This window comes from Mobula birostris, chromosome 11, assembly GCF_030028105.1.
Source record: "Mobula birostris isolate sMobBir1 chromosome 11, sMobBir1.hap1, whole genome shotgun sequence".
Classification (NCBI taxonomy): Eukaryota; Metazoa; Chordata; class Chondrichthyes; order Myliobatiformes; family Myliobatidae; genus Mobula; species Mobula birostris.
This window is the reverse complement of record NC_092380.1, coordinates 25,132,073-25,152,627: the sequence shown is the minus strand read 5'-3', so window position 1 is coordinate 25,152,627 and position 20,555 is coordinate 25,132,073. Positions and strand designations below refer to the sequence as shown.

The 20,555-nt window shown below is 44.4% G+C and overlaps 1 protein-coding gene across 1 annotated transcript in view; it reads left to right on the top strand.

Annotated features, from left to right (window-relative positions):
- Positions 1–1,873: 1,873 nt before the first annotated feature.
- LOC140204643 (excitatory amino acid transporter 2-like) overlaps positions 1,874–20,555 on the top strand; it is a 71,396-nt gene continuing 52,714 nt past the window's right edge. The window contains exon 1 of the mRNA XM_072271340.1: positions 1,874–1,937. The gene's annotated coding sequence lies outside the window, so the exon portion shown is untranslated. The remainder of the gene's footprint in view (positions 1,938–20,555) is intronic.

Genomic DNA, 20,555 nt, shown 5'->3' with positions numbered 1-20,555 from the left:
AATTGGCTGACGTGCGACATCTAGAGGTTACATCAGGTACTGCAGGTCCCATGGAGAAACACTGCACGGAAACAGGCCGGTCCATTTCTGACCAAAGTGCCCAACTTAACTAGTCCCGTTTGCCATGGTTTAACCAATATCTCTCCACGCCTTTTCTGTCCACGTACTTGCCCAAGTGTCATCAACAAATCTGGGGAGTAACAAATCATTAACACGAGGAAATCTGCAGATGCTGGAAATCCAAAACAACTCACACAAAGTGCTGGAGAAACTCAACAGATCAGGCAGCATCTATGGCAATGAATAAAGAGTTGATGTTTTGGGCTGAGACCATTGTTCCGACTGGAAAGGAAGGGGGAAGAATCTGGGGAGTAATTTGGCTCTACTTGCAGATTGGCTTGATTTGCCACAAGTACATTGACATATACAGTGAAATGCATGAAATCAAATCAGCCAAGGTTGTGCTGGGGGCAGCATGCGGTGTTGACACATCGCACCTGCAACTCGCTAACCCTAACTCTTTTTGTCTTTGGAAGTGGGAGGAGACCGGAGAACCCACAGGAAACCTACAGGGTCCTGGGGAGAACATACAAACGCCTTACAAACAGCGACGGGAATCTTAACACAATCTATAACTGGCTGCTATAAAGTATTGCACTAACAGCTATGTACCTGTGTCACCCGTTACCTCTGCCACCTTACACCAACCATCCTTACTTCCATTCCCCCATACTGCTCCTGAAGGAAGTCATAGGCTCATAGAAAAAACTACATTGCAGAAACAGGCCCTTCTAGTTTAAATTGAACAATTTAAATTGCCCAGTGCCATCGACCTGCACTCAGCCCATAGCCCTCCATGCACCATGTCCCTATCTAAACCTCTCCTAAACGTTGAAATCATGCCACCACTTGTGCTGACAGCTCGTTCCACGCTCTCTTCACCCTCTGAGTGAAGAAGGGAACCCTCGTTCCCCTTATTTTACCCTTAAACAGTTCACCTTTCATCCTTAACCCTTGACCTCTAGTTGCAGTCTCACCCAGCGTCCTTGAAGATTTTCACTGTACTCTTTCAACCATATTTACATTTTTCCTGTAGTTAAGTGACCAGAACTGCTCACAATACTCCGGATTAGGCCTCACCAACGTCTTATACAACTTCAACATAACATCCCAGCTTCTGCACTCAGTATTTTGATTTATCAGAATCAGAATCAGAATCCGAATCAGAATCAGGTTTATTATCACCGGCATGTGACGTGAAATTTGTTAACTCAGCAGCAGCAGTTCAATGCAATTCATTATCTAACAGAGAAAAAATAATAATAAATAAAATAAAACATAATAATAAATAAACAAGTAAATCAATTGCGTATATTGAATAGATTTTTAAAAAAGGTGCAAAAACAGAAATACTGTACATTAAAATAAGTGAGGTTCCATTTAGGAATTGGATGGCAGAGGGGAAGAAGCTGTTCCTGAATCAAGAATGTGCGCCTTCAGGCTTCTGTACCTCCTTCCTGATGGTAACAGTGAGAAAAAGGCATGGCCTGGGTGCTGGAGGTCCTTAATAATGGACGCTGCCTTTCTGAGACACCGCTTCCTAAAGATGTCCTGAGTACTTTGTAGGCTAGTGCCCAAGATGGAGCTGACTAGATTTACAACCTTCTGCAGCTTCTTTCGGTCCTGTGCAGTAGCCCCTCCATACCAGACAGTGATGCACCCTGTCAGAATGCTCTCTATGGTACAACTAAAGAAGTTTTTGAGTGTATTTGTTGACATGCCAAATCTCTTCAAACTCCTAATAAAGTATAGCCACTGTCTTGCCTTCTTTAGGACTACATCGATATGTTGGGACCAGGTTAGATCCTCAGAGATCTTGACACCCAGGAACTTGAAGCTGCTCACTGTCTCCACTTCTGATCCCTTTATGAGGATTGGTATGTGTTCCTTCGTCTTACCCTTCCTGAAGTCCACAATCAGCTCTTTCATCTTACTGATGTTGAGTGCCAGTTTGTTGCTGCGGCACCATTCCACTAGTTGGCATATCTCACTCCTGTACGCCCTCTCGTCACCACCTGAGATTCTACCAACAATGGTTGTATCGTAGCAAATTTGTAGATGATATTTGAGCTATGCCTAGCCACACAGTATGTGTATACAGAGAGTAGAGCAGTGGGCTAAACACACCCCTGAGGTGCGCCAGTGTTGATAGTCAGCGAGGAGGATATGTTATCACCAATCTGCACAGACTGTGGTCTTCCGGTTAGGAAGTCGAGGATCCAATTGCAGATGGAGGTACAGAGGCCCAGGCTCTGCAGCTTCTCAATCAGGATTGTGGGAATGATGGTATTAAATGCTGAGCTATAGTCGATGAACAGCATCCTGACATAGGTGTCTGTGCTGTCCAGGTGGTTTGAAGCCGTGTGGAGAGCCATTGAGATTGCGTTTGCCATTGACCTATTGTGGCGGTAGGCAAATTGCAATGGGTCCAGGTCCTTGCTGAGGCAGGGGTTCAATCTAGTTAAAACCAATCTCTCAAAACATTTAATCACTGTCGATGTGAGTGCTACCGGGTGGTAGTCATTAAGGCAGCCCATATTATTCTTCTTAGGCACTGGTATAATTGTTACCTTTTTGAAGCAAGTGGGAACTTCTGCCCTTAGCAATGAGAGGTGAAAATGTCCTTGAGTACTCCCGCTAGTTGGTTAGCACAGGTTTTCAGAGCCTTACCGGGTACTCCATTGGGACCTTCTGCCTTGCGAGAGTTCACTCTCTTTAAAGACAGTCTAACATTGGCCTCTGAGACGGAGATCACAGGGTCCTCAGGTGCAGCAGCAATCTTCACAGCAGTTGTGTTCTCCATTTCAAAGCGTGCATAGAAGGCATTGAGTTCATCTGGTAGGGAAGCATCGCTGCCATTCATACAATTGGTTTCGCTTTATAGGAAGTAATGTCTTGCAGACCCTGCCAGAGTTGCCGTGCATCTGATATCGCCTCCAACCAAAAGCTTTCTTTACAACTCTATCTACGTGTGAGGCCACTTTCAAAGAATCATGGACCTGTATTCCCAGACTGCACTAGTATTGATGTACCAAAAATCATCTTGCCTGTCAGTCACTGGCAGCAAACTCTCTGGTGCCACAGGCAACTTGAAAATAAAATGGTGCGTTGGTATCCTTTGGAAGAGGACCTTGGAAAGGGAGCAGGCATGTGTTAGAACATAGAACATACAATAGAACACTACAACACAATACAGGGCTTTCGGCCCTCAATGTTGTGCCATCCTTGTAACCTACTCTAAGATTAATGAAACCCTCCATTTTTTGTCATCAATATGCCTATCGAAGAATTTCTTAGACATTCCTGATTGATCTGCCACTACCACCAACCCAGCAGGGTTTTCCATGCACATGTCACTCTCTGTGTGAAAAAACTTACCTCTGACATCCCCCCCTATACTTTCCTCTAATCTCCTTAAAACTTTACAGGCACCCGTTAGTCTCGTGAGACCATGGATTTGCACCTTGGAAGGTTTCCAGGGCGCAGGCCTGGACAAGGTTGTATGGAAGACTGGTAGTTGCCCATGCTGCAAGTCTCCCCTCTCCACGCCACCGATGTTGTCCAAGGGAAGGGCACTAGGGCCGATACAGCTTGGCACCGGTGTCGTCGCAGAGCAACGTGTGGTTAAGTGCCTTGCTCAAGGACACAAACATGCTGCCTCAGCTGAAGCTCGAACTAGCGACCTTCAGATCACTAGACCGGCGCTTTAACCACTTGGCCACGCGACAACACCCTTAAAACTATGTCCCCTTGTATTAGCTATTTCTGCCCAGGGAAAAAAGTCTCTGGCCATCCACTTGACCTATGCCCCTTATCATCTTGTACACCTCTATCAAGTCACCCCTCATCCTCTTTTGCATCATCCAAAGAGAAAAGTCCTAACTCACTCAATTTATTCTCATGAGACATGCTCTCTAATCCAGGTGGCATCTTGGTAAATCTCCTCTGTGCCCTCTCTAAAGCTTCCACATCTTTCCTACAATGAAGTGACCAGAGCTGAATACAGTGTCTTGTTGCAGTTATAGAGGGCTTTGGTTTATGGATTTCCCTGACATAGATGGAAGAAATGAATGGTTCATAGTACTGATTTCTTGGAAGGTGGGGATGCACCTGAGGAGAGATTGGATTGCTTTAGGACTGTGTTCTCTGGAGTTTAGGAGAGTGAGAGGAGACCTCAGAAACTGATTCACCTCTAACAGGACTAAGGAGGTGAGATATAGGGAAGAGGCTTCAGCTGACTGGAGAGGGCAGAATCACAGCCTGTAGAATCAGGGGGTGCTGTGTAGAAACAAAGATCAGGAGATTTTTATTTTAGCTGAAGCTTGACAAACCTGTGGAATTCTTTACCACAGACGGCAATGGATGCCAAGTCATTAAACATATATATTTTTTATTATTAATTTTTTATAGCAACACCAACAAATTACATTCAGTACAACCAATTGCCAATTACATTTTGACTGTTTAACCCAGCCACCCCCCCAACCTTCATCACCATCCCCCCTCCACCCCTCTCTCCCCCCCATCCCTCTCCCCTCCACCAACCAACTGAATAGTAGTGCATACACAGACAAAGCATTCCTATTTTAACAAAAGATCTTTTATGTTAGATATCAAATGTGTCCACATTATGATTGTGTTTGGTCGTGCATCATTTACTCTTGCTGATGAAAGTTCCAGGTAAGAAATGTCCAAAAAGCTCCAAAGCCAGTGAGTGTTTGAAATATCATGGGGAGGTTTCCAACGCTGGACTACAATCTTCTTAGCTGCAGTCAGGCCTGCCAGCCAGATTTTGCGTGTTTTTTTCCGTAAGGGAAAGGTGGGAGTCATCATTTAGAAGATGTACAGCGGGGTCCATTGGTAATTGTACCCCTGTTAGTTCTGTAAGAGTACTGATAACCTCCCCCCACAAACCAAAACCCCTGGACATTCCCAAACAACATGTATAAAAGAGCCAATGGATCCATGGGGGCAAAATGAGCAATATGGGTCAGGAACCAGTCCCATTTGATGTCTAATTCTCGGTGTTAAATATGCTCTATGACAAAATTTCAAGTGTATATACCGATGATTTGGGTTTTTTGAAGCACTGGCAGCATTATCCCAAATTGCATCCCAGTCTAAGTCTTGTCCCAATTCAGATATGTCCCTATCCCAGGTTTTCATTCCCGATGTGGGCATATAATTCTGGAAGTTTAATTTATCATAGATATATGACACTATCTGTCCTGGAGCACTCTGTATCCAACTTTAAATGGGATGGTCATTTAAATCTGACCCCCAGGGAACGCCATAGGCTTTACAAACTGATCTTACTCGAAAGTAGAAGAAAAGAGAGTGATTATCAATATTATGTCGAGATATCAGTTCTTGAAAGCTAAGGATAGTACTTACCCCATTAATATCTTGAAGAGTAGTAATACCTTTATCCTCCCAAGTTCTGTTAGTAAATGGTTTTCCCCCAGATAGAAAATGATTATTGTCATTAAACATATTTAAGAAGACAGTAGATATGTGTAATATTGATAAGATACAAGGGAGAAACAGGGTATTGAAGCGGCCATGATGGGTTGTAGGCTGGAAGAGGCTTGAGGGGCCAAATGGCCTGTTCCTGCCACCATTTCCCATAATTCTATGGTCTCTGTAAACCTATGATCAACTATAACCCTGTGGTCCATTCTGGACACATTCACCCATGCCATCTGTCCACTGAATGACCCTGCTTACAGCTTGTGCCTTGCAGTGGTTTAAATTCCTCACCATTGTTTTCAAATTCCTATCCATCCTGATCTCTACTAACCCCTCACAATGTCTCTCTATTCCCTGAGTTTGAGCAATACGGTTCAACTAATAGGCACCGCAGTAGCATAGCATTTAACACGACGCTATTGCAGGTCAGAGTTCAGAGTTCAATTCCGGGTGCCCTCTGTAAGGAGTTTGTACATTCTCCCCCAACCATGTGGGTTTCCTCTGGGTGCTCTGATTTCCTCTCACGTTCCAAAGACGTTCAGGTTAGTCGGTTAATTGACCATTGTACATTATCCTGTAATTATGCTAGTGTTAAATAGGTGGGTTGCTGAGTGGAGGAGGCTGATTGGGCCAGAAGGGCCTGTTGCATGCTGTGTCTGTAAATAAATAAAGCAAGCCCTTCAGCCCATCTAACTCATGCTGACCAAGACACCCATCGAAGATAGTCCCTTCCATTTGCCTGCATTTGACCAATCCGCACTAAATATTTCCTGTCCCGAGAAAAGGTCTTTTAAATGTTGTTGTGCCCACCTACACCATTTCTTCTGGCAGCTCATTCCACACTCTGGGCTAAGGAGATGCCACAGGACAAATGAGCAGAATTAGGCCATTCAGCCCATCGAGTCTGCTCCACCATTCCATCATGGCTGACTTATTATCCCTCTTGTTACATTTTGTAACTGCAAAACATAAAAATTACTTTAAAGAAAATGACGGTGAGTCCAAAATTTGAGTCTATCTTAGTTTTTACTTTAAACGAGGTGTGTTCATATGATATGGTGGCGTAACGAGGTATATTATTAGTATACTTAGTACATATAAGTGTAGTGAGTTATTTAAACAACAGAGAATGCTTAATCCAACAATATTTACAATATTACAGAAGTATTAAATACACAACCCCATTGTCCTGCCTTTTCCCTGGAAACATTGACGTCTTTACCAATCTTTTATAATTATTTCTTTCTTTTTGCATTTACACAGTTTGCTGTCTTTTGAACTTTTTCTGTCTTTCATTGATTCTGTTAAGGTTATTATTCTATAGATTTATTGAATATGCCTGCAAGAAATGTTTCTCAGAGTTGGAAATAGTGATATATATGTGCTTTGATAATAGATTTACTTTGAACTTTTGTGACCTATACATACTTCGATAATAAATTTACTTTGAACCTTGAACTTTGACCTTCTTTACCAATGCTCCTGTAAAAATGGTTAGAATATTCTGTTGTGATAAAGTCGCTATATAAATGGAGGACACTATTGTTGCTGCATTGCATTGTTTTGTAATTAATCAGTTCTTGGGGTTTTAATCTTTCAAGCTAATCCCCTGTTCATCAAACCCATCCATCTGCCTGTCTCAGCCAGCTCTCTCTCTCCTTCTCTTTCTCTCCCTCCCCCTCACTCTCCCTCCCTTCCTCTCTCTCTCTTTCACACTCTCCCTTCTTCTCTCTCTCTCTCTCTCTCTCCCACCCCCCCCCTCCGCCCCACCGCCAGTCCTTCCACATTCTACCCCACCCCTGTAAACACACAGCACATCCCGGGACAGGCAGCTCCTGATTAAATCCCCCTTTGCTCCCGTGTCTGTCTGTGGGCAATTGGCGATTAAATGGAACTGCCCTTGGACCAATGAGATCCAAGCATTCTCCCCAAATCTATTCGCTGAATCGACCGAGTCCGACTTTATATTAAAAAAAAGCAACTCGGCGCCTTTCCAAGTTGGTTTGGATTAATTTAGTTGGACATGTGTGTTTACTGACGCAACAGCCAACTGCTTTTTGACACTGAGTGAGTCTCTTCTTGACCCATTTGGGATATACGGTCTCTGCAGCCAGACCGCAGCATCACAAGGGGTGAGTTTATATACACACTTTTCTCCAGCGGGGTGGTTTGGACTGAGTGGAAGGTACTTTAACCCTTCGAGCACAGGAGGATTATCTCTGCTCTGAAGTGGGGGAGTCCAGGACCAGAGAGCACAGCCTTGGAATAGATGGATGTCCCTTTAAAATGGAGATGAGGAGGAATTTCTTTATCCAGAGGGTAGCGAATCTTGAACTGATTGCCACCAACGGCCGTGAAGGCAGTCACTGGGTATAAAGTGGAGGTGGGGGCTGATAGGCTCTTGATTTGTCAGGGCATCAAAGGTTACAGGGAGAAGGCAGGAGAGTGGGGATGAGAGGGAAAGTAAATCACCCATGGCCTAATCCTGTTCCTATGTTAAGTGATTGTCCCTTTATCTTGTAACCGTGTCTCTTTGTTCATCACTTGTGGAAACATCTCGACATCTATCTTGTTGTGCTTCCTTTTTCCCTGAGGAACGATGTTCCATTTAGCTGTATGGTTGAGTGACAATTAAACTTCCACTTGAACTATAGGTTCTTGATTAGTAAGGGTGCCAAAGGTCACGTAGAAAAGGGGGGAAAATAGTGTTGAGAAGGACAATAAGTTGGCCGTGAAGGAATACTGTGGCAGACTGGATGGGCTGAATGGCCTAATTCTGCTCTTTTGTCTTATGTCTAATGATTGAGAGTGATGCAAAAGAGAAGGCTTTCCTACCCGAGCACAAAGTTCACATCAGGGTGAGAGTGCTGCGGATTTAAATCAGGTCTGAAAACGTATATTACAGGAGATGGTGTAGGAGAGGGCGTCAGCTTCTCTGGTGCTCTTTCAGGGAAGCTGGGACCTGTACAGAAGAGGTGGTTTGCACCTGAACTGGAGGGGGACTAACATCCTTGTGATAAGGTTTGCTGGTGTGCACGAGGAGGGGTGTTTAAACTGGAGTTGCGGGGGGATGGGAACCAGAGTGCCAGAACAGATAGTGGAGAGGTTTTGGAGACAGATACCTCAGAAAAAAGTCAGGAATCAAAAGGTTGAGCATGGTGCGACCAATGATCTGAGCTGCGTATAGTTCAACGCAAGAAGTATTGTAGGAAAGGCAGATGAGCTGAGGGCATGGATCATCACGTGAAATTATGATTGTAGCCACTAGAGAGACTTGATTGCAGGAGGGGCAGGACTGGCAGCTCAATATTCCGGAGTTCTGTTGTTTTAGACGTGACAGAGCAGGAGGGATTAAAGGGGGAGGGGTGGCATTACTAGTCAGGGAACATGTCTTGGCAGTTCTCAGTCAAGACTCACCTGATGAGGCTTTACGGGTGGAACTGAGAAATCAGAAAGATGTTAGTGAGTCTATCTATTATAGACCACCCAACAGTCCGCGGGTTTAGAGGAACAAATTTGTCGAGAGATCGCAGACTGTTGCAAGAAACATAGCCGTGATTTTAACTTTCCACATATTGTCTGGGACTCCCGTAATATAAAAGGATTAGATGGGATAGAGTTTGCCAAATGTGTTCAGGAAAGTTTCCTTAATCAGTACTTAGAAGTCCCAATGTAAGCGTGTGTGATACTAGGTCTCCAATTAGGGAATGAAACAGGGCATGTGACAGAAGTTTGTGTAGGGGAACACTTTGTATCCTCTGATCATAATGTCACTAGTTTTAAAGTCAAAATGCTTGGATTTCCAGCATAGCAGGTATGGGGAGGTAGGACCAAATGAGGTACTTATGGAGTATAAGAAATGGGAGAGAACACTTAAGAAAGAAATCAGGACGGCTAAAAAATAGCATGAGGTTGCCCTTGTCTGCTAGGGCAACCTCTGATAAAGGATTCTACAGATATGCGAAGAGCAAAATTTTGCAAGGCATAACATTGGTCCGCTGGAAGATCAGAGTGGGAATCTATGTATGGAGCCAAAAGAGATGGAGAAGATCTTAAATGGATCTTTTTGCATCTGTATTTACACAGGAGATTGCCACAGGGTCTATAGAAGTGAGGCAAAGCAACATTGAGGTCATGCATCCTCTGCAGATTATAGAGGAGGAGGTGTTTGCTGTTCTGAGGTAAATCAGGGTGGATAAATCCCCAGGGCCTGACAACGCATTCCCTCAAACCCTGTGGGAGCCAAGTGCAGAATTGCCGGGGTCCTGGTAGAGATATTTAAATCATCCATGAGATACCAAAGGATTGGAGGATAGCTAATATTGTTCTGCTGTTTAAGAAAGGTTTGAAAAATAGAGCAGGGAATTATAGGCTGGTGGGCCTGTCATCAGTAGTGTGAAAGTTATTGGAAGGTAGTCTAAGGGACTGGATTATGAGTATTGGATAGACAGGGACAGATTGGGGATAGTCAACGTGGCTTTGTGCTTTTAGGTCATGTCTAACCAATCCTATAGAGTTTTTCAAGGAAGTTACCAGGAAAGTTGATGAAGGGAAGGCAGTGGATGTTGTCTACATGGACTTTAGCAAGGCATTTGACAAGGTCCCGCATGGGAGGCTGGTCAAGAAGGCTGGCCATTCAAGATGAGGTAGTAAATTGGATAAGGCATTGGCTTTGTGGGAGAAGCCAGTCAGTGGTAAATGGCTGCCTCTCTGACTGGAGGCCTGTGACCTGTGGAGTGCTGCAGGGATTGGTGCTCGATCTGTTGTTGTTTGTCTTTATATCAATGATCTGGATGATAATGTGGTTAACTGGATCAGCAAATTTGCAGATGACACCAAGATTAGGGGGTGTAGTGGACAGAGAGGAAGACTATCATAGCTTGCAGTGGGATCTGGACCAGCTGGGGAAATGGGCTGAAAAATGGCAGATGGAACTTAATGCAGACAAGTGCGAGGTGTGACACTTCAGCAGGGCCAACCAGGGTAGGTCTTACACAGTGAGTGTGTGGTAGGGCTCTGAGGAGTGTGGTAGAACAAGGGGATCTGGGAATACAGGTTCACAATTAATTGAAAGTGGTGGCATAGGTAGATAGGGTCATAAAGAAAACTTTCGGGATATTTGCCTTTATAAATCAAAGTATTGAGTACAGGGGATGGGATGTTGTGTTGAAGTTGTATAAGACATTGGTGAGGCCTAATTTGGAGTATTGTGTGCAGTTTTGGTCATTCTCCGACAGGAAAGATGTAAATGCTGCTGAAAGAGTACAGAGAAAAGTTGCCAGGACTGGGTTATAAGGAAAGATTGAATAGGTTGGGACTTTATTCCTTGGAATGTAGAAGATTGAGGGGAGATTTGATAGAGGCATATAAAATGATGAGGGATATAGACAGGGCAAATGCAAGCATGCTTTTTCATTTGAGGTTGGGTGACACTACCAGTGGTCATGGATTAAGGGTGCAAAGTGAAATGTTTAAGGGGAACATGAGAGGAAACTTCTTCACTCATGCGGTCGTGAGAGAATGGAATCAGTTGCCAGCACAAGTGGTGCATGCGAGCTCAATATCAACGTTTAAGGACATTTTGGCTAGATACATAGTTAGGAAGGGCATGGAGGGCTATGGTCTGGCTGCAAGTCAATGGGACTAGGCAGTTTAAATGGTTCGGCATGGACTAGATGGGTCGAAGGGTCTGTTTCTGTGCTGTATCTGTGACTTTATCACTCTATGGCTCTATAAGGAAAGGCTTGAGGTTCATGGTGGGTTAAATATAGGTACAGAGTCCTCATAGGACAGCGGTGGGAATTGATCCATGGCACTGTAAAGTGATCGCGCTAACCGCCACGCTGTCGTGCTACATTGGATAAGGAAGGAACAGATGCTGAGCTGTTATGTTGTGTATGAAGGACCACAATCTTTGTTTTGATTTTAGGTATCTTCTAGGTGAATATGTTTTTTTTCAAATCCCCTTATGCTGTATAAAAATGAATAGTGCAGAGTCATATCCGGGAAAGGGGAAAAACCATCGAAGAGTTATCAGCTTCTGTGGAATGCGATTCAGCTGAGGGTTTAAAATATTAATGATTCTGGATGCAATCAGACGCTGTGGCTTGGTGATGGCTTCCCAAGGATATTGAGATTTGTATCCCAGAAACTTATCAGCCCAGGGAAATAAAGCCTGAGGTAGTGAAAGGGTGAACACAGTGCTACTTGACAATGAGAAGGGCCACGTGATATAGTTCGGTAGCAGGAGATTGGAGAGATGACAGCAGTTGGAGAGCGTGGTTCTAAAGAGTAAGTATTAGGGTATACATTCGATGGCCATTGAAGGGGGCACAACAGGATGGGAAAGTGTTTAAAAAATTCCACTGTTCCTATGCATTTTCAAGCTGGAAATTGTAATCCATTTTCTGAACAGAATTTACCATTTCCTGTTAAGGAACCCCAATGGGGTAGTTTCCTATTTCCTGTTAAGGACACTCAATAGGGTAGTTCTCTATTTCCTGTTAAGGACACCCAGTGGGATAGTTCCCCATTCCCTGTTAAGGACACTCAATGGGGTAATTCCCCATTCCCTGTTAAAGAACCCCAATAGGGTAGTTTCCTATTTCTCATTAAGGACACTCAATGGGGTAGTTTCCTGTTTTTTGTTAAGGACACTCAATGGGTAGTTCCCTATTTCCTGTTAAGGAACTCCAGTGGGGTAGTTTCCTATTTCCTGTTAAGGAACTCCAGTGGGGTAGTTTCCTATTTCTTGTTAAGGAACTCCAGTGGGGTAGTTTCCTATTTCCTGTTAAGGAACTCCAGTGGGGTAGTTCCCTATTTCCTGTTAAGTGACCTCAATGGGGTATTTCCCCATTTCCTGTTAAGGACACCCAGTGGGGTAGTTTCCTATTTCCTGTTAAGTGACCTCAATGGGGTATTTCCCCATTTCCTGTTAAGGACACCCAGTGGGGTAGTTTCCTATTCCCTGTTAAGGAACCACAATGGGGTAGTTCCCCATTTCCTGTTAAGGACACCCAATGTGGTAGTTCTGATGATTAAATTGTGGTGTATTGAAAACTCCCAAGTTCACATTTACTCACATTTTAAACTCTCTAATTAATATTAAGTCATTGTACATCGAACCAAACAGCACAGAAACATGCCCTTCAGCCCACAATGCCTGTATTAAACATGATGCCATATTTAACCTATCCCATCAGTCTGCACATGATCCATATTCCTCTGTTCTCTCATAACCTTATAAACCCCTAACCGGTCTCATCTCAGCTTCCACTGCCCCGGAGAAAACAACCCAAGTTCGTCCAGCCTCTCCTTAAAATGATGCCCTGTAGTCCAGGCAGCATCCTGGCGGACATCTTCTGCACCCTCTCCAAAGCCTCCACATCCTTCCTGTAGCTGGGTGACCACAGCTGAATGCAATACTCCAGATGTGGCAGGGTTGTCATCATACAAATATTTCTCTTCATGTCACTTTACCTGTCTCCCTCATTCTGTGCCTCTTTGTTCACATCCCTTCCAGGATGTCTTGGGGATATGGGAGAGAACTGGAGCACGCGGGGGAAACCCATGCAGTCACAGGGAGGATGTCCAAACTCCACGCAGACGGTGCGCGAGGCCAGGATTGAATCCACAATAGGCAGTAGCTCTACCAGCTGTGGCACGAGCCGCTCCAGGAGAAACACACCCTGAGCTTAGCTGGCAGAATTTTCCTTATGAGTCAAACGTAGGCAAAAGGAAAGACTTTAAAGTTAGCTTTATTTGCCACATGTACATCAAAACGTGCAGAGAAGTGTGTCATTTTGTGTCAGCAACTTACACAGTCCACGAGTGTGACAGCGCAGTCAATAGACAATAGACAATAGGTGCAGGAGTAGGCCATTCACCACCATTCACCTCTGAGCCAGCAGCACCATTCACTGTGATCATGGCTGATCATCCACAATCAGTACCTTTTCCTGCCTTCTCCCCATATCCCTTCACTCCACTATCTTTAAGAGCTCTATCTAACTCTTTTTTGAAAGAATCCAGAGAATTGGCCTCCACTGCCTTCTGAGGCAGAGCATTCCACAGAACCACAACCCTCTGTGTGAAAGAGTTTTTCCTCAACTCTGTTCTAAATTATCTACCCCTTATTCTTAAACTGTGGCCTCTGGTTCTGGACATCAGGAACATGTTTCCTGCCTCTAGCTTGTCCAATCCCCTAATAATCTTACATGTTTCAACCTCTCATCCTTCTAAATTCCAGTGTATACAACCCAAATGCTGGCTTGGGTGGTGACACCCACATTGCGTAAATTAATTGCAACCCACTTGACGGTCGTGGCTCCCTTTCGCATCGTTGTGGTGCATTGGGCGGCATTTTTTTCACCATTTCTTAGTATTTGTCTTGTTTTGTTTTATAAGGCTGGGTTGCTAGCTCAACGCTCAACACAGCATGCAAGAGGCCAGCTGGACTTGAACCCGGGATCACTCGCCCCGAAGTCGCTACATTACTGGCCGGCTCTGATTCCATGTACGATAAATCTGAGTCTTGAATCTTGAATCTGGAGCAGGGGTTCCCAAGGTGTTGATGCCATTATCCATTACCATTAATCAAAGCAGTCGTGGACCCCTGATCGAGAGTCATAGAGTCAGACAGCACAGAAACAGCCCCTTCGGCCCATCTTGTCCATGCAAACCAATATCCCCATCCACACGAGTCCCCTTCAGGGCAGCATGGTAGTTTGCAGTTAGCAACAGCGATCACCGATCAGCGTTCGATTCCTGCCACTGTCTGTGAGGGGCTTATATGTTCTCCCCATGGCCGCGTGGGCTTCCTCCAGGTGCTCTGGTTTCCTCCCACAGTCCAAAGCTGTTCGGGTTAGGGACAGTGAGCCGTGGGCATGCTATGTTGGCGCCAGAAGCACAGCGATACTTATGGACTGGAAGGCAGATTATTATCTGAATGGTGTCAAGTTAGGAAAAGGGGAAGTACAACGAGATCTAGGTGTCCTTGTTCATCAGTCACTGAAAGTAAGCATGTAGGTACAGCAGGCAGTGAAGAAAGCTAATGGCATGTTGGCCTTCATAACAAGGGGAGTTGAGTATAGGAGCAAGGAGTTCCTTCTGCAGTTGTACAGGGCCCTGGTGAGACCACATCTGGAATATTGTGTACAGTTTTGGTCTCCAAATTTGAGGAAGGACATTCTAGCTATTAAGGGAGTGCAGCATAGGTTCATGAGGTTAATTCCCAGGATGGTGGGACTGTCATATGTTGAAAGATTGGAGCAACTGGGCTTGTATACACTGGAATTTAGAAGGATGAGAGGGGATCTGATTGAAACATATAAGATTATTAAGGGATTGGACACGCTAGAGGCAGGAAACATGTTCCCAATGTTGGGGGAGTCCAGAACCAGAGGCCACAGTTTAAGAATAAGGGGTAGACAATTTAGAACGGAGTTGAGGAAAAACCTTTTCACACAGAGGGTTGTAGTTCTGTGGGCTGAATGGCCTGATCCTGCACCTATTGTCTATTGTCGATTTATTGCCCATCACTAACAGCCAACACACACAAGGGTGTGCTGGGAGCAGCCCACGAGTGTCACCACACACGCTCCAGCACCAGCAGAGTTTACCCATAATGCCCGGCAGAACAACACAGAGCGCAGGAACCAACAAAACAAGCCCAGTGCCTACCCATCCCCCCACCCAGGTATATACACAACCAGCCCCAAGTCAGCCCCTATATCTGGGTTCTCTCTGACTGGCCTTTACCAGGATTAGTTCTCAAATTCATTAGAATTAATGTTAAGAGGGTTAAAAAAAGCATTCTTAATAAGGATCAGATCTGTTGGTACAGGACCCAGATGTTGCCCTCGCTCTTATGCGTGTGTTACTAATCCTGTTCAGAGTCTGAATAGACCATTCGTAATTCCTGGCGCCACAGCTATGCAAAGGACATCTCCCTGCTTGTAGATCAGTCCAATAGTCCTGTAAGCTAAATGTAGCATCTTTTATTTTCATGCAGAGGGACTTTACTTTGTATATTTTAGTTGTTTAGAGATACAACCCGGTAACAGGCCCTCTCAGCCTAATAAGCCCGCGCCGTGCACGTACACCCATCTGACCAATTATCCTAACCCTTAAGACCATAAGACATAGGAGCAGAATTGGACAGTTCGGCCCATCGACTCTGCTCAACCCCACAGCCATCTGTGGCGATGAGTTCCACAGATTCACCGCCCTCTGGCTAAAAGAATTCCTGCTCATCTCTGTTCTAAAGGAACATTCTTGTATTCTAAGGCCTCTGGTCCTAGATACCTCTACTAATGCAAACATCCTCTCCACGTCCACTCTATCTAGCCCTTTCAATATTCAGTAGTTTTCAATGAGAGTCCCCCCCTCCATTCTTGTAAACTCCAGCGAGTACAGGCCCAGGGTCATCAAACACGCCTCGTACGTTAACCCTTTCATTCCTGGGATCCTCCTGTGAACCTCCTCTGGACATTCTCCAAAGCCATTCTTTCTCAGATAAGGGACCCAAAACTGCTCACAATACTGCACATGTTGTCTGACTATTGTCTTGTAAAGCCTTAGCATTACATCCTTGTTTTTTATATTCTAGTCCTCTTGAAATGAATGCTAACATTGCATTTCTCTTTCTCATCACTGATTCAGCCTGCAGGTTAACATTTAGAGAATCCTGCACAAAGACTCTCAAGTCCCTTTGCACATCTGATCTCTGAATTTTTTCTCCATTTAGAATATACTCTATGCATTTATTCTTTCTACCAAAGTGCATGACCATAGTCTTCTCTACACTGTATTCCATCTGCAACTTATTTGTCCATTCTCCTAATCTTTCTGCAGCCTCGCTGCCTCCTCAACATTATCTGCCCCTCTTCGTAATATCTGCAAGCTTGGCCACAAAGCCATCAATTCCACTACCTAAATCATTGACACAGAATAAGCAGAGCCAGCATCAACCCCTGCAGAACCCCACTAGTCACAGGCAGCCAACAAGAAGAGATCCCCTTTACTCGCACTTTTTGCCTCCTGCCTGTCAGCCAATCTTCTATCCATTCTGGTATCTTTCCTGTAATATCAGGGACTCTTATCTTGTTTAGCAACCTCATGTGCAGCACTTTGTCAAAGACCTTCTGAATATCCAAGTAAGCAATGTCTACTGGCTATCCTTTGTCTATTCTGCCATTTATTTCCTCAAAGAATTCCAATAGATTTGTCAGGCAAGAGCTTCCCTTCAGAAAACCACACTAACTTCAGGCCAATACGTCCTTGGAACGTGGGAGGAAACCGGAGCACCCTGAGGAAACCTACGTGGTCACGGGGAGAACATACAAACTCCTTTTAGAGAGTGGTGGGAATTGAACCCAGGTTACTGGCGCTGTAATATTCTTTCACTCAACACTATGCTGAACCCTTTTACTATTTTTTACTCTGAGGAATCTCTTGTGTTTAGGACTGTGCTTCTGAATGTGATTGCGGGAGCAGATGACACCATTGCCTGTGATTATTTTTTTGTCAGTGATTGATCTCAGACAATTTAAAAGACAGGTCTCCCCGTTGCCATAGCATCATGAACATGGCAGGAAGGGAAGGGAGTCCATTCCTGTCCCACTCTGGCAGACACAGTGGGTGGGACCACCTGCACTGAGTATGGAGTATGGAAGCTCCTGCCCACCAGGCAAAGTATTTGCTCCTGATTGGCTGAAGCATGACAACTGCTAAGCACAAGCAAATCACAAATAGTGAGACTGCTTTTTGTAGCACCCTTCATAACTAAAGGCTCTGTAGCCAATGAAATCCTTATAAATTATAGTAACTACGGTAACCCATCAACCAACTAGCGCTCAGCAAGTTTGATGTAAGAGTAAAGTAAGAAACACACAGAAAATGGTGGAGAACTCATCTATGAGAGAAATGGATAATCGATGTTTTGGGCTGAGACCCTTCATCAGGGCGGGATTTGCCCATTGTAGCATAGCGTTAGCATGACGCTATTACAGCTCGGAGCGTCGGAGTTCTAAGTTCAGTTCCGGCACTGTCTGTAGTTTATACATCCTTCCTGTGAGCATGTGGGTTTCCTCCAGGTGCCCTGGTTTCCTCCCAAAGTCCAGTGTTGTAGATAGTAGGTTATCTGGTCATTGTAAATTGTTCTGTGATTAGGCTATTGTTAAATAGGTGGGTTGTTGGGCAGAGCACTCATTGGTCTTGTTCTGTGCTCTATCTCTAAATGAAAAAATAAATAATTTCCACACATGGATGCTACTCAACCCACCAAATTCCTCCACCAACTTGCAGGTTGCTCCAGGTTCCAGATTTTGCAGTCTTTGATATCTCCGCAAGTCAAGTGATCAGAATTTACTTCTTATTGTCACGTGCACTGAGATACAGCGAAAAGCTTGTCTTGCAGACTGTTCTTACAATTCACATCACTGCACAGTGCACTGAGGTAGAACAAGGTGAGACAACAACAGAACGCAGAATAAAGTGTACCAGCTGCGGAGAAGTTGCAGGGCAGATAGACAAGAAGCTGCAAGATCGTAACGAGGCAGAATGTGGGGTCAAGTGTCATCCTTATTGTCAAAGAGGATGTTCAGGTGAATGGATCATTTCCCTTCTGGTACTGACAGAGAAGCAGGCACTGGCCTAGGTATGAAGGGAAGCCTACTTTTCCTCACCGTGGTGCCTTTTGCAGGTTTCGGTTAACAAGACTCCATTTTAGCAGCTCCAAGAGAGAGGATCTGTATTGAAATAAATAGAATCGTTTTTGGTGAACTTGCCAGCCCTGGAACCTCTGCTCTGTCATTCTGGCCTCTTGTGAATCTAGATTGTTGTTACCTAGCCCCGGGCAGATATGCCACACCTTGACTCTCTCCTCCTCCTCAGGAAACCTACCTCTCAAACCCATGGAGTCATATAGACCAGAAGCAGGCCACTGGGCCTATTGAGTCCATAAACACAATCAACACCTATTAACACTAATCCGACACCGATTGTGATTTTTTTTACTCTCCCCACATTCTCATGAACTCTCAATGAATTCTACATCTCAGCGTGAGAGGGAACAAATAACTCTGGCCAATTAACCCACCATCTTTGGGATGTGGGACCAAACCCACACAGTCATGGATAGAACATGTGAATTCCACACTGTGAGCACCTGAGATTAGGACTGAACCCAGGTGCAGGAACTGTGAGGGTGAGAACTTTGCAAGTGTGCTGCTTTTGACCCAGCTTTTTGCTGCTTTTAAAAAAAATTACCATTCTTCGAAGGGTCTCAGCCCAAAATGTCGACTCCTTATTCCTTTCCATAGACGCTGCCTGACCTGCTGAGTACCTCCAGCATCTTGTGTGTGTTGGTCTGAACTTCCAGCATCTGCAGAATCGCTTGTGCTTCTGGAATATTGTTTGTGGAAGCTCTGGATTTATTGCAGTTGGGGTGTTTATTTGAAATGTCCAATTACCAATAATTAAAGTAACCAATGTAATTTGTTCATAGGTGCATAGATTTATAGAACATTACAGCACAGCACAGGCCCTTCAGCCCACAATGTTGTACCAACCCTTTAACCCACTCTAAGATCAACCTAACTCTTCCATCCCACGCAGACCTCCATTTTTCTATCATCCATGAGCCCATCTAAGAGTTTCTTAAATCTCTTAAATCTCTACTACCAGCCCTGACACCCATGCACCCACCACTCTGTGAGTGAAAATCTACCTCTGGCCACCCCCTATATTTTCCCCACTTTCCATAAAATTATGGCCCTTCACATTAGCCATTTCCACCCTGGGAAAAAGTCTCTGGCTGTGTACTCGATCTATGCCTCCGATCATCTTATACACCTCTATCAAGTCAGTTTATCACCTTGTTCAACAACTATTACTGTATAGAAAGTGTCACAAAATAGTCCTGTCACTTGGAATGTGATGTCTGTGGAAAATCTTGTGAGAAAGAAGAGCACATATGGAGGTTAAAAGTAACGTTTCCTTAAAGCAACCAAACTAAGATTGTTCTGCATAAAAATACCCAGTTCTCTGGGAATATGTAACGTAGGAGATTTCAGGCAGCACTTGGACTTTAAGAAAGGGTCATAAAGAGAGCTTTTGGCCCATCGGCCTTCATAAATCAAAGTATTGACTGCAGGAAACAACACGCACAACACACAACTGATGAATGGTCCTGATAAAGGGTTTCAGCCCAATATATCAACTTTACTTTCTTCCATAGATGCTGCCTGGCCTGCTGAGTTCCTCCAGCATTTTCTGTTCATTGCTTTGGATTTCCAGCATCTGCAAATTTTCTCATTTGTATTGACTACAGGAGTTGGGATGTTATGTTGAAGTTGTTTAAGCTGTTGGTGAGGCCTAATCTGGAGTATTGTGTTCAGTTTTGGTCACCTACCTACAGGAAATATACCAATAAGATTGAAAGAGTGCAGAGAAAATTTGCCGGGATGTTGCCAGGTCTTGAGAGCCTGAGTTACAGAGAAAGGTTGAATAGGTCAGGACCTTATTCTCTAGAATGTAGAAGATTGAAGGGAGATTTGAGAGAGGTAGACAAAATTATGAGGGGTATAGATAGGATACATACATGCAGGCTTTTTCCACCAAAGTTGGGTGAGAGTAGAATTAGAGGCCATTGATTAAGGTTGAAAGGTGAAATGTTTGAGGGGAACATGAGGAGGAACTTCTTCACTCATGAGGTGGTGAGAGTGTGGATCAAGCTGCCAAGTTAAGTGGTGGATTCAGGTTTTATTGCAACATTTAAGAAACATTTGGATAGGTATATGGATGACAGGAGTATGGAGGGTGGTGGGACAAGGCAGATTGATAGTTCAGCATGGACTAGATGGGCCAAAGGGCCTGCTCTGTGCTGTAGTGTTCTATGTCTCCATGACTCTAAGGCAGGGAACCAGAAATCTAAAGCAAGAATGTCCGAAGTTATTCATCCATCCTTGTTTGCACAGTTTCCCATCTCCACAAGGGGGAACCGCATTTTTTATAACTGCAGGACA